A 15,045-nucleotide genomic window follows, 5' to 3' on the forward strand; every position below is an offset into this window, starting at 1 on the left:
GATGAATTGTTTTTAACTAAATTGCGACGAGTCAACACTCAATTTTGACTTTACCCGCGATAAATTGACTTCTATTTCTCCCCGAAAATATGATACAAACACATTATGCTGTTATTTTAGCGCACGCTATATCCTTACGTGATTTCACTTTGCTATTTCTTAATAAGAAACGTTACAAAAACAGCTGTTTATTGACAACATGAATCAGTTGTAACATTCAATGACTCTTAAACATATTATATGTCTAAACTTTTGACAATTGGAGTTAATGATAGTATCAAGTAATCAAAGGTTATGCATGGGTGAAGGAATGGACATCTTGTGCCAGTTAAAGATAATAAAATCAGACATTAAGATTACAAGAATGTCACGATATAATCTCTTTTATATTATCATTTTGTATTCCGGGTTTTTCAGATAATCAAGAGGTCGTCTCTCATCTCAGAAGATCAAGCTGTTATTAAAGACAATCATTGACAATAATGTACCAGTATTATCTATTGGCAAGTAAGTCAATTAGATTTTTGTAAATCTAAAGACAAACCTCGAACAATTATCTGAAGCAGCCTCCAGTCGCATGGCAATTTTTATGAAAATGTTAAAGTGTATTTAAATGTAAAATGTCTTCATGTGCACACTCAATTAAACCAAGTCTTCAATTTACATGTAATTTTACTGTTTTAAATGCTTCCGATAGATCACTTTTTTCAAGATATTTATACATCACAACAGCAAGTGTCAAGTGCTGTGTGGCAGGCGTAAACAGTTGCTCCGTACTTTTCTTTAGGGTTGTTATATTTCTGGCCCCTCTGGATCATTGAGTCCAGCTCCTTTAAGTGTTGTAATTGAGTACCGCTCACGCCGGTACTATGGGGCGTGATGGATGTTGCACCTGTTAATTATCCCTCATGCACAGACTCAATCAAACCGAGTCTGATATTTCATGAAATTTGCTGTTTTTATTGCTTCCGAGGGATCCCTTTTTTCCATATATTTATTCATTGACAAGTGAAAAAAGAAAAAGTAATGTACACATTACAAACAGCACTTAATATGTATATGTCCAAAATATAGGTCAGAATATGCAAACATAGCCCTTACGCGTAAGCGACGCACTAGAAATATGATGGTTGATATAATTGCAAACTCAGTTATCAATTGCATTTAACATGTTATATATTTCTTGAATTACAAAAACATGTATGTTTAATTTTCTTTAATAGGGTATTTTTTCTCAAGTTGTTTTCATTAAAATTTTTTGCTCGTCTGGAGACATTTATGCAGCTGATAATTAAATATTTATCGTATAAGAATAAGTCAGAACTTTCGGATATCACATACGTATTCCTTTTTAACTAGTAAAAGCAAAGAAAGTAAAAAATACTCCGCATCTTAATGGATCTTTATGGTACATGTATGTATGATTAACAGTTGTAAATGCAAAAAAGTAATTATCCAGCAGGTTGTGTGTCCTTTGTGTCAGTCAGTTTTTCTACCTAGAAATTCAATGTTGCGGCTGAAATGTCAATACTAGGAGTACCCTTGTACGACTTTGTTGTATTTTACTAGATTTTTTAAAACAATGTAATTGTACTTTTACTTTTTGTATTCAAAAGGTGAGTTTACAATAACTTTTGATGTTCATAGAGAGACATAGATTAGTTCTAGGAAAATCACTAAATTGAAATAAATTATTTATTAACGACAAAGAAATATTTTTAAAGCAAATGTGAAGAAAAAAGCATATAACATTCTTAGATACGTTACATCAGTTTATGCATGAAATCGTTCAAATGGTTATACTTCTTATCATATAACTTCTATCACATAATCCTAGTATAATAATATTATGTTTGACATACCAAATGTGGACAGAAAAAGTATTTAAAGTTAAGTTTAAAAAGTGAAAATATATCAAAAGTTGTATTTGGAAAACGTTTTACTACAATTTATAAATAAAATCATATGTAAGTTCAATTTTAATGAAAGATTCATTGTGATGCTGTTAAAATTTGTCTGAAAGCCATGATAAAGAAATCAGTTTATTCTTCAAACTTAAGTATGTATACGTATTTTTGATTTATAAACATTTTAGAACTGAGTACTTTTTGTGGCATCTCAAACATTATTTACAGGCTTAAATGTCAGTTCAGTTGTCCGTCTCTTGAGTGTAGATCCCATTTATTCTATAAACATATGGGAAATAAAGCTATACATTTATATTTTCCTGTCATCTTTCTTCGATGAAAATACCAATATTTTTATGAAAGTGAACATAAATGCCTCTATATCAAATCTAAACCTGTCTACATTTTATGGTATTGAAAGCATTTACACTCTTATATTGTTTTCTTTAACTATGATATTCACGAAATGCATAATTAATAAACCGGGATATTGACTTTCGTGATTTTCGTGCGCATCTGAACTCGCTACCTTGCATCAGGTTACACTTATACTGTTTATCAATCAGAAATAACCTTAAATAAATCGATGTGATTCAGATTAAGGATAGCAAAAAGTTATCTAAAAAATCAGCATAAAGATTGGTAAGATTGGTACGTAGGTGTGTCAACACTTCTTGCTATTAACAGGAAAAGTCACCCCTTCTTTAAGAAAAAAGTAAGTATGAGAATTATCCCAGATATCGAGACTTATGATAGACATTACGAGGAATTGTATTAAAATGCAAATAAAAAAGTCTTTGTAGGCATTGATCTGCTGGAATACAGGCATTAACAAGATTCCGCAAGATAATATTTCCTTATCTTTTGAAATAGCTTATCAAGGGAAATCAGCGTATTAACATGTTTGTAAACATATGTTCTGTTAAATATCATAATATGTGATTTTGATTAGTAATTAATGGTTTTCAATGATTAATATAATTATTTTATCTTAATATTTCAAATAATTTTCAATATTGGAAAAAACGACATAATTAATGCAAATCATACAGGATTATCTACTGTTTACACCGGTACTAGAACAGCCTGTCTTATTCCTCATTGTAAGACAAGTCGCGTGCTTACATGACGTCATACCCCTGCGCCTTTTATAGATGAATGGCGTTAACTTCTTAGAATGACATTATTATGCCATTTTGAATGAAATTGTAAATCCATACGCAACTATAAGTTAATATTAGTTTTCGTAATTTCTTTCCGGATTATGCTTAATATTTCATATGCAAGAAAAAAAAATCAAGATCCTCTTTACCACCGTAAACTGTTACCATCGAGATGAATATTCCGGTCTATAACGGCAGCCGGGATAAGATCCTTAGTTCTGTGTAATTTGGTTTTAACTGATAGTGACATATAATAGTTTGCAAATGCATAGTTGATTCAACCAATACTTCAGTCTCCTACTTTTACAGACGTTATCCATTTTATTCTCAAATAAACCATTCGTATTTCACAAATATCACACAGGTTGTGTTAAATATCGACCTTGCAAAAATCGTTAAATGTAAGTATATTATCAATCAAAAACTTGGTTAGATTTTGTATTAATCAAATTTGATATAGACATTCATATGAATAATATAGTCTTTTGTTATTAACTTTTTCATTTACATAACGATTTAACTATTCATACACACATAATAGATATACGCATTTACCATTAGTATAATGAGTAATGCAACCTTAACTATTTAATAATATTTAATTGTACATATTATAAACCTACACATTTCTTTTAAAATTCAAATATATTCGGGACAGAAATTATTTTAAAATTGCTGTAACCCTCTCAGTCACTCTCAGATTATATTCGCTCAGACTCTATCTACTTATCAAAATTTACCTATTCATTTGTTTCTGTGTAATAAGCATGGTTATGTGTTTCCAAATTTGTTTCTGGTAATAAAAGTGAGTGGAGCTTGAATTACACCAGCTATAAAATATTAATTTGTTGAAACGACCTGACAAATATAACAAGTTGTGTTTTTACGCACTCAGATATATGGATTAAGCAGAGGGTAAACATTTATAAAGATGTCAGTGTGTCGTGAAACAAAGAAACACGAAGCTAATTGACAGATTTCTACCATGACTAAATTTGTCACAATAAAATAAAACTAAATAAAATGGGCAGTCTCCAAAATACTCATGTTAATAAAAGAAAGGGTTAATCATAATTATGATTAACAGAAACTTAGACTCATATTGATCTTATAACTATATTGTTAGATTTAATTGCTCTTAACATGACAAACCGTAAATCTAAAACAAGTGGCAATTCAGTTACATGTCAATGTTTGATGACATGTGTTGCGTTAAATCATTTTTCTATCTTTTATTAGATTAAATAGTGAGATATATATTTAAAACTTTAATACTTAAGAGTATGTAGTAGACAGATAAATAACTTGATTACATCCGTTTGTCGATTGTTTGAGTACTACTTATTCAATTTTTTGTGTTGGATGAAAAAAAGTCACTTCATGATCATGAACCTTGGAATAAACTACATAGGTTAAAAAGTGGAGATTATTTTCAATGAATTGCTATGTACATAGAAGTAAGGTATTTTATAGTAATAAACATAATTAAACGCAACAAAATGTTGTCATACGCATATGGAAATTTTGTAAATCGTGGTAATACATTATTGTCATTTTTAGCTCAACATTTCGAAGAAAAAGGAAAGCTATTGTATTCATCCAGGGGTCGGTATTGCCGTCGGCGTCAAACTTCTGTAAATGTTTTGTGTGCAAATTGGTGGTAATAAATAGAATGCGGAGTTAAAACACTTTTTTCTCACTTCAAATGAAAGACAAGCGGTAGCATTGTAAAACACAATGTAAAAACAACAAAAAGACACACACACGTCTGTATGTCTGAGCCAAAAGATTTAAATCATATAGCAGTTTTTGGCACTTCTCCGAAAACATTTCCATATTGTGTACCGAGGCAAATATGACATTTGAAAATTAAGGGCTGGATCTTAGAGAGAATTGCCAGACAGACTGGTCACGATTACAAAATTCATACGTAAATTTTTGTTAATTTTTAGTATTTCTGTTCATTGAAGAAAAAGGAAATTTATAATTATCTGTGACTGCATACAAGCTTGAGTTTAATTCACTTTGCTCTGTAAACATCAGAAATTCAAGGACACAAATCAATATAGTGGGGGAATAAGTTTTGGTTTAGAACTGTTCATATTTAAAGAGAAAATGTGTAGCCGGACGGATAGCTCAATTGGTCACCTGACAGTCATGGGTTTGAGTCATGGTCAGGCAGTTTTAGTCGGGGTTTAGAAGTGGTTTTCATCCGACACATGTTTGGTTCATTTAACAGATTGTATTAAATTTGAAATGGACAAAGGCAGTATTGTATGTATGATACTTTTAGATCTACAAAAGGCATTTGATAAGTTGATCATATTATACTGCACAGTCATGAAGAAGTTCTTCTTCTTCTTCATGAAATTTCAAGCATCTGCCATAGGTTATGACATTCTTAAATGGTTCAAGTCTTATCTCTGATGGACAGCAGCTGGTGGATGTGGCTGGTACTCATTCTTCTACTGCTCCAAGTACCTGAGGTTCATTTTAGATCCTCTTTTATGTCTAATATATGTCAATGACATGTCTGCAACCCTAAGCAATATGTAAGCTTTTATTATATATGCTGATGGCTCAGGTATCCTGGTATCTTGTAAAATAAATCTGAAGAAATTCTCTATTATGGCATGAGTCTTATAAGTGATTGATTAATTGACTATAAATTGTCTTTGCATCTTGGCAAGACAGAGTCTTTTCTTTTTGGTTTAAGTTTCAACTTAAACTGGGCCTAGCCTCCAGGTCACATGTAATTGTACTGCCATAAAGTATACATCTTTTGTTAAGTATTTAGGTACAAAACTTGATAATTTTTTTTGGCGTCGCCTTTGATGCTTTGCATCAATGCTTTTCTTGTTCGTATTTGAAACACTTTGACTGTGGAATAAGTACATTGTAACTAAAATATTTGGTTAGAATACACTTACCAGTATTGCATTGTTATATGAATGTATAATAAAAATGTATTGATAATATCATGTTATCAGGTTTTACTCTGTGACACGTGTTCGATATGACTTAATGATAAGGTCTATAAATTCATTATAAAGTAAATAGTACTTGTTTCGTTGCTTACATACGATCTTAGATTTGCTAAATCGAAGTATTAGAGACGAAGATACCATGTACATTTTAAACGGGGGAAGCTGACTTTGTCTGTTAATTACTTGGACATAAGCTGATATATGTCGGACAGTATATTGTAAATAACAGTGATGCTGAAAATTTCAAGTGTCGTTTTAGTAATAGTAATAAACTGAAATTAAATAATAAATAATGCATGATTTAGTAAAATGAAGATAACGTTTGTCTGTAAGCAGAAATGAAAAAGGCATTTTACTTTCCAAACAAGTATTTGTTGAAGATTCATAAGAAGGAGTCTAAAGCTTATTCAGCTTCTCCGATTCTACCATTTAACGCTTGACACGCTTTAAGTGACATCTTGAACAAGGATACAAGTTTATTACGCGAGTCAATATATCTTGTTCTTAACCTAAATCCCGTTTATGCATACAATAAACTTGCAAACTTGACATACTTATATCTTGTATATAATATAATATAATAAAACAAAATGACTGTCATTTGATTGACAATGATGTAAATGTAGATTTACATATGTGCGTTCCTTTCTATGATTGTAAGAAATAAACCTTTTCATGGAATTTTGTGAACCCACTTAAATATCATTTAGAATGTAAGATGAGATTATAAGAGCATAAATATGTTTCAAATTATAGTCAAATACATACGTCTTAAAGACAACCGATGATGTGGCCGAAATATGGGTGTCCAGTTCCAAGGTCAAGGTCACATTTGTTCGTCAAATATATGTTGATTGTGAGTGTCTTCCTTTGTGCATAGTTTTGTCATTCATGGATGGACTTTGAAATAATTATCATGCATAAATATGCTGATATTAAGACAAAATTTAGCTATGTTCATACTGTAATGCCAAAAGTCATTAAATGCTTTCGTAGAATGCTGCCCTTCATTGCTGATTATGTTTTTCATTTTTTGTAATAACTTCGCTTAAATATATGGTTCTTTGAAAACAGTTTCAGATGAGTTTGGAGATGAAAGATCAAAGTCACTGTAGCACTTCTAAAGTTTATAGTTTCATAACAGTACAAAAATGTTTATGTTCAATCATCAATCCTGTCATCCATAAATAGATTTCGACTTAACTTGGCATAATTTATATGGCACTTTAGGATAACAGGATTTAAACATGGATGTTTTAAAAAAAAGTAATTTGGCTCACTGAGAATATGAGAAAATATTTGTTTTTCTTTCAATATTCTCGTAACACTCTTTTTATGATAACCATGCCTTTTATGCAGGTCATAGGCCATGGTTCCGCTATTTTGGCCTGATTTTGGAGCATTTTCTGTTTCCAACGACAGTTTTTGCTTTTAAATAGCAGGGTTGAAATAGATTATACTACAATCATAAATGGAATAATTTCATAATATCTAATTAAGTTTTTTAAAGTTAACATACCTTGCCTCGTTACAAATTATCTACTTTTTCTTATTTGTACGTGAACCTCTTCCACAGCGTCACTCTAGTCATCAGAGATATAAACTAGTAAAACTACTGGTTCTGTGAATAACGTATACTTCCTTAACCACCGCATGAATTAGAATGCAAATCCAAAAGGTCTCAAAAGGCTTAAATTCCGCTAAATGGCTATCCCGCAAAATATAGTGATTAGTTAGGGTACATAAAACTCCTGCAATTTCTTCTTACACGTTATCAAGGGAAATCAAAATATACGTTTGTAGAAATTATATCTGCACAAACATTATTGAATAAAAGTAGAACGTGCATTTCAATTAGAGCATGCATTTGTCTTTGAAATATATCCACACTAACGGAATATTGATACAATAAGAAGTCGGACATAAAATATATATAAACAAACACACAAAAAACCACCATGCCCTCGGAAATTAATAATAACTGTTTTGTCAACTTAACAAGCTATTGTCCTTTCACAGATTTGTTTTTGAATTTTAATGAATTATGTTCGAAATTATGCACAATTTATACTAAAATATTGAACGAGAATTACACAATAATAAAAAAAATCAGTAATTTTTTTTTTAATTAATAGTTAAAATAAATACAGAACTATCCTTATGCAAAAGAAAATCACTTGATGTTTAGTGCCCTTTTCGATGATATTTAGTTTTTCTCTTCTATCTTTGTCTATTAAATTTACTTTATGTGTGTTTTATTTTACTTAAACTTTGCTTTCCTCATCTGATTCTGGTGAGGGATAAAGTGTATTTGTTTATTTGTTTCAAAGCAGAAAAACAATCTGTTTGTATCTTTTATAACACTGTATCGACGGAATTCGAACAGCCGTGAATAGCTTTGTTATACTAATAATGCCGTTTTGATACTTTTTTCACCGAATAGATTAGTAAATTATTCTTAAACATCTTGCAATATACAGTTTACATGTACCTCTAAATATATTTGAAGGACAGCACTTAAGAAGATTTAAATAATTTGTAATTGGAACTTCAAAAAGAATATAATATAAATGTATTATTGTCAATAAAAAGCGGACCGCTTCCTCTTTACAAGCTGCACTATTATTTCTATATTTTCTCTAAAAGAATATGCGTACTATTGAGACCGTTTCTAGAAAAAAAGACTGAATTCTCTAAACCCGGTGAAATACAGATGATTTTGTTGTAATCAGTTATTCTAATCATTGGGAAAGTGGTCGAGTATAGGTAGAAAACACATTCCAAAAAAGATAACAGATATATTATGTTTCGAAGAAGAGGGGATATATTGTTTTGCTAATGTCGGTCTGTCTGTTGGTCTGTCCGTCGGTAGACCACATGGTTTCGCTGATTATCTTGAAAACTATTTATCACAAAGTCTTCTAATTTCACATAATGATTGGCCATAACTAGTATTGATTTTGGGGTCACTATATCAAAGGTCAAGGTCACAGGAGTCAAGGGCTAAAAAAGGGGGCATATGTGTCGTTCGACATTTCTTGTTTTCTCAAGTTATTAGCCTTTGAAAATTGATATAGTTAAACCGGCAAGTTGGACATATCTTTAATTATTTTTTCACTAAGAACTTTATAATGTTTACCTATCTTAACAATAGAAATTATATGATATTGCCAAGTTAAGTGTGCAATCCATTTCTCTCATGTATTTCCCTTTTTATGTCTTTGAAAATATGGTCTAGTATGGAAACCGTTTACGGCAAGTTGAATATATATATTTTTCTTAATTTTCCCCTTATTACTTCATTTATTTAATGATATCTTTCTTATATGATAGTTGAATGCCTATAATTGTCTCTTTATCTTTTGATAAAATAAGGGTCACTGAGGTCAAGAAATCTGGTGTATTTTTTATATTTCTGCTGATACATACTCTATTTTTAAATGATGTCTTTCATCATGTACTTAGGGGTCATTTTTTGGTCAAGGTCAATATGACCAATTATACTATAGCAAAAACTCTTTTTAACTTCTTAACATTTTTACAGGTGAAACTTTATTTATTGACAAATGTCTTATATTTGGAAGGAACTTAACATGAAGATTTTTCTACCTTTGAATGGAGTTAATGGTCAAGATCACCAGTGCTAGAAATAGATTTTTACACTTTTGCTCATAATTGACATTGTTTGAACAAGAAATTGTTTAAAGCACAATTAAAGACATGGCAAAAATGGATGTTTAATAATAACTCCTGTCTCGGAATATTTAAAATTCCTGCTTGAAGTCTGATTGCCTACAATTGTATGGACGTTCTCCAGTATAAACTGATTAACATTACAAAAGGCCAGTACAATAACCATCATTTCAACATAATTACCATGATTTAGTCGTATCAAGGACAGCAAATCGTCCAATTAAAGTATCATTCTAAAACAAGAATGTCAATTGCCTAAAATTGCGCTTTCGACATGTTTTGTTTGTTTCATATTGGATTTTACGCCTATTTTAAGAACTATTTTTATTTCGTCACGGCGGTCGATTCATCTGATCGGACTTCCTGGGAAACTGTGCCGTAATAACAAATCTCTCAACAAGTGACCGGCAACTTGTCCGACATGATTTCTAAAGGAGCGGTGAATGTAACTATAGATATATTCACAAGTGATCGTTTTTGGAACAACAGATGCCGAATCGATTGAAGCTTTGAACTATACATTTTGCTATAAAATAATTAACATATTTCAGTGCAGTTTAATCCTCCTTTTGTTTCATGCAATTTTAATGTAAATATTGTCTTGTTTGCAAACATTATAGTAGATTCTAGTAGGTAATGTATGTAATAATCATTATTATACCTAATTTAAAATATTATACGACTTAAGTCCGACCATGCAGCGTCTAGTAGAATATGTTGCCAAATCCAGTGATGTTTGTAAGACAAAATTTCAAAATATACAATATACAAATTTAAAATTAAGGCAAAATCTGCATGGATTGTAAATAAAGTTAATTATCTGAGTACAAAGAAACTTTTGAGATATAAAACATAATATACGAGGGCTGTTCAATAATTACGCGGAAAAGTGTCGCTTTTTCCTTATTTTCCAAGTTAGCTGAATAAAACTTATACAATAATAGAGACAAACATATTTTGAAAATATACAGCAAATATTGCCGTTCTGGCATGAATCATATGTTAACAAACGGTCGTTATGGTAACCACATGTAGCGATTACCGGCCCACTTTTGTTCGTTTTTACAAATAGTCACTTTTTAATAATGAAGTCGCATTTTAACGTTTACCGTGCGATTTTCACCAAACTTTGCATAATTTACGCGCAATATGTTGTCATTACGCACATGACGTCATGTTAGTGTGTGACGTCATTTAGGCGTTAAGCGGCCATATTATTTAGTGCGTTTGCGTTAAAATGGCATCGGAACAACGATCTTCAATAAAATTTTGTGTTTTGAACGGGTTTTCAAAGAAAGAAACAATGTTAAGATTACAAAAAGTATATGGTGATCAGGCGATGAAAAAACAGCAATGTACAAGTGGTATGTCCGATTTCTAGGCGGCCAACAAAGCATCCATGACGACAAACGCTGTGGACGTCCCAACGTAACGTCAAATCACGTCGCTGTGATTAAGGAGGTGCTTGACAATGATCGTCGGATAACAATTCGCGAAATACACGAAAGATCGGATTGTAGCATTGGCACAGTGCATCGCATTATTATGCCCCCACTTCGAAGAAGAGGAGGTATATTGCTTTGCACTTGTCGGTCCGTCGGTCCGTCTGTCCGTCTGTCCGTAGACCAAATGGTTTCCGAGTGATAACTAAAGAACCCTTAGGCCTAGGAACTTCAAACTTGGTATGGAGATTGGTCATGACCAGAAGATGACCCCTATTGATTTTGGGGTCAAGGGGTCAAAGGTCAAGGTCACTATGACCTTGTATGTTAAAACGGTTTCCGATCAATAACTAAAGAACGCATAGGCATAGGAACTTCAAACTTGATATGGTGATTGCTCATGACCAGCAGATGACCCCTATTGATTTTAGGGTCAAGGGGTCAAAGGTCAAGGTCACATTGACTTTGTAGGTAAAAACGGTTTCCGAATGATAACTAAAGATTGCTTAGGCCTAGGAACTTTAAACTTGGTATGATGATTGTTCATGACCAGCAGATGACCCCTATTGATTTTGGGGTCAAGGGGTCAAAGGTCAAGGTCACATTGACCTTGTAGGTAAAAACGGTTTCCGATCAATAACTAAAGAACGCTTAGGCCTAGGAACTTCAAACTTGGTATGATGATTGGTCATGACCAGCAGATGACCCCTATTGATTTTGGGGTCAAGGGGTCAAAGGTCAAGGTCACATTGACCTTGTAGGTAAAAACGGTTTCCGATCAATAACTAAAGAACGCTTAGGCCTAGGAATTTCAAACTTGGTATGATGATTGGTCATGACCAGCAGATGACCCCTATTGATTTTGGGGTCAAAGGTCAAGGTCACATTGACCTTGTAGGTAAAAACGGTTTCCGATCAATAACTAAAGAACCCTTAGGCCTAGGAACTTCAAACTTGGTATGATGATTGGTCATGACCAGGAGATGACCCCTATTGATTTTGGGGTCAAGGGGTCAATGTCATAGTGACCTTGTACTTAATGACCGTTTCTGACCGATAACTCAACAACTCAAGTTGCCTTGGTTGATATTTTATGTGCTTTTGGTATACACATTTGAAGGTCTTATGTAATAAAACAACTTGGCTGTCATTAATGAGGCCTATGTGATTCATAAAATTTATGTATATATTATTTGGTAAGATTTATAATAACTTTAATTGCTGCACACAACCTATGGGGTCACAATAAGTATTTCCTTGTGACTAGTCATGACCAGTAGATACTAGATAACCCTAATTAATTGCTTGTTCACTGGGTCAGAAGTTATGCATAATAACCTGATCACATGACAAATTGGCTGCCGCCGATAGGGGGCATACATGTTTTACAAACATATCTTGTTCACGATGAACTCAATATGAGACGCCTGTGTGCCAGGTGGATTCCTAAAATGTTGACGGACAAACAAAAGTGGAAAGGGTGCGGTGTTGCAATCAATTTCCCAGACGCTTTCATAGGGAAGGTGAACGTTTCTTGCGACGGATAGTGACTGTTGATGAGACATGGATCAGCCTATACGAACCTGAAACGAAACTACAGTCTTCTATGTGGAAAACTCAAGGATCGCCTTCACCTAAGAAGTTTAAAGTCGGCCCATCTGCAAGAAAACAGATGTTCATCGTCTTCTTTGATGTCGACGGTGTGATACTGAGCCACGCGGTACCCCTGGGTCAGACTGTGACGGCGAAGTATTAAACTAAGGTGAATAAATTTATTTAATCTATAATAAGATATTCATTATTATGTCAATACATTACCTAATAATAATTTATATTTGTGTAAGTAATTATGAAAATAAATTATAACGACAATTTACTTATGATTGTATTTCTTTATGCTTTCAGATTCTGAGACGCGATTTTATAAGGGCGATGAGAAAGAAGCGGGCCACGAAAATCGCCGACACGATATTTCATCACGACAACGCACCGTCTCATCGTGCGGCCGAAACACAGTACACAATCAGGAAACTCGGCTTCGAAGTCCTCGAGCACCCGGTCTACAGCCCTGACCTCGCACCATGCGATTTCTTTCTGTTCCCGACACTGAAGAACGTCCTGCAGGGAGAACACTTTGATGATGTGGACGAGTTGTCCTACGCGGTGCAAAGTGCAATTTCAGAGATAAATAATGGCTCCAACTTAAATAGTTTCATGTCATGGATCAACCGTTGTAAAAAGTGTGCTTTCTTTCACGAGGAGTATTTCGAGAAGGACTAGGTGCGTGTTTTGGGTGACTCTCATACATGCGTTGAGCGTGACGTCGTTACGACTTTGGGCCGGTTTCACTGCGATTACCTTAGAAATACTTGAAATTGTACTATTAATTTTTATCCGATTTTATTGAAATTTTGTGTACATATTTATGATATGTTTATTTTCAAAATGTAATGAGATCGTCAATTTCCCATGAATATTAAAAATATGGCAGCACTTTTCCGCGTATTTATTGAACAGCCCTCGTATAATGATAAAATATGGTGTGGATTATTGATGCGGTAAATTCAACTACCTTGCCACATGCACGAAGGAAGTGCATCGCTGAGTTTAATCAAATAACTCATCAACTAGTTGATGTTCAATAAGGGAAAAGTAAGCTAATTGTATTTTCGGTTATAAATCTGTCATTTTTGTCATATCAAAAACGTTACTTGAGTAAAATGTTATTCATGAGCCAAGTCGAGACCTAAACATGGTTCTTCTGTTAGATAAATTTCACTTATTTCACTTAAATCGTTTGTAGTGCAACTATTTTAACTATATCTTAATTTATAAAGTTTAAATGAAAAATAAATCAACTACCCTATATAATTTGGTATTTACCGACATAACACCTTGCATGTGCAAAGGTGATCCGACCAATACATGTGCACTTAATCTTCATCGTCATGTTTTAAAGTTATTTCAAACTATATTGTGCAGTAACGCAAACTGTGTTCCTATTTTATATTGATTATCATTTGGAAATATACAGCTGACGTTTCATGCAATTACAAATGTTATGTCAATTTAACCTTGTTATATAGATCGAACAAAATATTATCAATATGATTCACGTGGCACATATTATGCTTAATTATTAACCTTGTCAAATAGATTAAATGTAATATCATGACCAAACTATGAGTTTGGTGGTGAATTTGTTTTATCTGTTCAAAATAAATATTTGGTTTAAGGGTTAATATGCATGATTCATTCTCGTGTACTAAGGTAACGACAAGTCAAACTCAAGAGTCGGTTTCAATCTGTAATAAGCAATGGGTATAAATTATAGCTCAAGGTAATAATAGCTTGCTCTTGGCGGAATTTGAACATAGGCATCTAGCAATCCTAAAATTATGTGTACCACTCGTTTACTTCCCGACCATGCCACCCCCTAGTTTCATATTATAATTGAATTAAACCTTCACAAGTAAAATACGAGTTAAAAGTATAGTATATGTCGTGAATCATTTTAACTGTTATCAACATAATTTCATTATGCCTGGTGAAAACAACTTTAACATACATGTATATAACAGCTTGGGTGTTTTAAATGCACTCATATTTAATGGAGTTACGTGAAAAGGTAATTTTAATATGTAATATAATAATTAAACAAAGGCATGCGAAGCTAATTTACAAGTACAAAGTATGAGTAATATGAGTAACAGAACACACTCTAAAGTATATTGATCTGAATATAATTATTTTAAATTTATTTGTTCTTATCATAAAAGTAGTAAATTCACAATAAAGTTGAAATGCATGTTATATTCCAAAAGTATATTGTATTAAAATGTTATGTAAAAGA

The 15,045-nt window shown here is 32.6% G+C and overlaps 1 protein-coding gene across 2 annotated transcripts in view; it reads left to right on the top strand.

Moving 5' to 3' along the window:
* The first annotated feature begins 410 nt into the window (after positions 1-410).
* Positions 411-15,045, top strand: part of LOC132723085 (calcitonin gene-related peptide type 1 receptor-like) — a 130,159-nt gene continuing 115,524 nt past the window's right edge. For both annotated transcript variants that reach the window (XM_060707748.1, XM_060707750.1), the window contains exon 1: positions 411-507. The gene's annotated coding sequence lies outside the window, so the exon portion shown is untranslated. The remainder of the gene's footprint in view (positions 508-15,045) is intronic.

This window comes from Ruditapes philippinarum, unplaced genomic scaffold, assembly GCF_026571515.1.
Source record: "Ruditapes philippinarum isolate M1 unplaced genomic scaffold, ASM2657151v2 ctg91_1_1_1_1, whole genome shotgun sequence".
In the NCBI taxonomy this organism is placed as follows: Eukaryota; Metazoa; Mollusca; class Bivalvia; order Venerida; family Veneridae; genus Ruditapes; species Ruditapes philippinarum.